This window comes from Phyllostomus discolor, chromosome 3 (genome assembly GCF_004126475.2).
Source record: "Phyllostomus discolor isolate MPI-MPIP mPhyDis1 chromosome 3, mPhyDis1.pri.v3, whole genome shotgun sequence".
In the NCBI taxonomy this organism is placed as follows: Eukaryota; Metazoa; Chordata; class Mammalia; order Chiroptera; family Phyllostomidae; genus Phyllostomus; species Phyllostomus discolor.
This window is the reverse complement of record NC_040905.2, coordinates 144,134,707-144,137,439: the sequence shown is the minus strand read 5'-3', so window position 1 is coordinate 144,137,439 and position 2,733 is coordinate 144,134,707.

The following is a 2,733-nucleotide window of genomic DNA, read 5'->3' as shown; positions in this document are numbered from 1 at the left end:
TGATTATCCATAAAATGAAGTCATATTTGACCAGCATCTTTTATATGACTTTTTATTATTTGGAATATTTATCCACTTCTGTTTTTTTTAATTCTCTCCAAAATCATTCCAAACTTCTTTCTATTTTCTATAAGATTCACATCCCCTTTCTACCCCTTCACTTTAATCCTGGTATGAGCTATGTTCTTTCTCAGTCTCAGAACTAGTCCTTCTGCCTGGAATATTCTTCCACAGGTTGCCCATTACGCTAATGTCTCCCTGTCTTTCAAATCTCTCCCTAGATACAACTTTATTTGGGAACGCTTTTCTCATTCCCCAAGTCCAAATTGGGTTCAACTTCTATGTATCCCCATAGTTCTATCTTGCAATACTCTTGAGCCTGTGTATTTTTCTGTAACACTAGATAGAAAAATCCATAAAAAATCTATAAGAGATTACTTCTGTTAATTGATGTTTCTCCAATTCTTAGAAGAGTGACCACATCATATACACAGCAGATATTTGTTGAATAAATAAAAATCCCAAGTTGTACAAATATTGAATTAAATAGTATCACAAATTGAGATATTTTGGCATCTAATATGGTTCACAGTGACTAATCACAAAGCAACCTTAGTCTCCCACTGTTCTTTTAAATTTTAGGAGGATAGAATGTTCTTCTGCCCTTCAATGAAAATTCTGGCAGAGCCGTCATTTCTTTTTGATCACTATTAAGTGATATAAAGGTTTACAGTTACTTTGTCACCTCACCAATTATTTGCTTAATGTCCAGTCTAATGAAATAGTTAAAACCTTCAATATAATTAAAAGTTCTAGCTGTTTTCCTTAGCCTGAGCTAGGTCTGTAGTCATCAGAGAAGTCCCTAGAAGTTAGGTATCTACTTTCTTGCTCACATCCTGCCCCACTTAACTGATAGAAAATGTTTGGGGGCTAAAAAATGAACAGAGCTGGTCTACTTTTACTTGATTTTTAATTGTTGTCTACTGCATTTTAGATTTGGTTGATTTAAAGCTGACTCCATTTTAAGATGTGTGTGTTTGGAGTAAATGGTTCTATTGAAAATTTCCAACTATATTTTCTACATCGAGAGTGATGGATTGGCCTGGTTGGTGTGGATTGGTTGATTGAGCATTTGCATGTGAACCAAAGGGTTGCAGAATAATAATGCAGAATAAACTCTGCTTTGTAACTGTAAACCTACCTTTGCTCCACTCTGCTCCACTTTGCTATTCTGCAACTGCCAGTATGTACTTCTTTATAAAAAAAATTATTGTATTCTTCCCATTACCATTTTACCATTTATATTCCCATTTCCCATGCAATCACACACTGCTGTCCATGCCCATGAGTCCTTTTTCTTTTTTGCTCAGTCTTTCTACCATCTAAACCCCTCTTTAGCTGTCAGCCTGCTTTCTGTGAGTTTGTCTCTATTTTGCTTGTTAGTTTAATTTGTTTGTTAGATTCCACATAAGAGTGAAATCATATGGTATTTGTTTTTTTCTGACTGGCTTATTTCCCTTGGCATAATATTCTCCAAGTCCATCCATGCTGTCATAAAAGGTAAAATTTTATTTTTTTTACAGATGAATAAAATTCCATTGCTTAAATGTCCCATAGTTGTTTTATCCACTCGTCTACTGATGGACACTTGGGCTGCTTTCATATCTTGTGATTGTAAATAATGCTGCAATCAACATAGGCATGCTTATATTCTTTCAAAATATTGTTTTGGGTTCCTTTGAATATATTCCCAGAACTGAGGTCAAAAGGCAGATTGATTTTTAAATTTTTTAGGTATCTCCATACTTCTTTACACAGTGGTTCCATTAATCTGCATTCACACTAATGGTACAAAATTGTTCTGTTTCTTCACTTCCTCACCAGCACTTGTTGCTTATTGATTTATTGATGATAGCTATTTTGACAGGTGTGAGGTGATATCTCATTGTGGTTTTAATTTGCATTTCTCTGATGGTTAGTGATGCTGAGGATCTTTTCATATGTCTAGTGGCCACCTGTATGCCCTCTTTGGAAAAGTGTCTATTCAGGTCCTTTGCCATTTTTAATTGGATTTTTTTTTTTGGTGTTGAATTGTGGTAAGTTATTTATAAATTTTGGATATTAACCCCTTATCAAATGTATTGGTGGATATTTTCTCTCATTCCATGGGTTGTCTTTTTATTTTGTTGATGGTCTCTTTCACTGTAACCTACCCCTCCAAGCCCCCTCATATCTGGCAATGGCCAAAATATTCTCTGTATCTATGTCTGTTTCTCTTCTGCATATTTGTTTATTTTGTTCTTTAGTTTCCACATGTAAGTCACATAATCTATGATTTGTCTCTCTGTGTCTGACTTATTTCACTTGGCATAATACCATCTATGTCTAATCATATTGTTGCAAATAGCAAAATTTTATTCTTTTCAATGGCTGAATCATATTCCATTGGATATATGTAAACACTTTCTTCATTCTTTCATTTAGTGATGGGCACTTAGGTCATTTCCATGTCTTGGCTATTGTAAATAATATTGCAGTAAACATATGGATGTATATGTTTTTTCAGTTTAGTGTTTGGGTTTTCTTCAAATAAGTTCCCAGAAATGAAGTAGCTGGGTTCTTCACTGTCTCTTGTTTAGACTTTGTTTTAAATTTGATTTTTTGCTGGTATAAGACCTGCTACCCAAACTTTTTTTCCCATTTCAGTTGTTATGAAATAACATTTTCCATCCC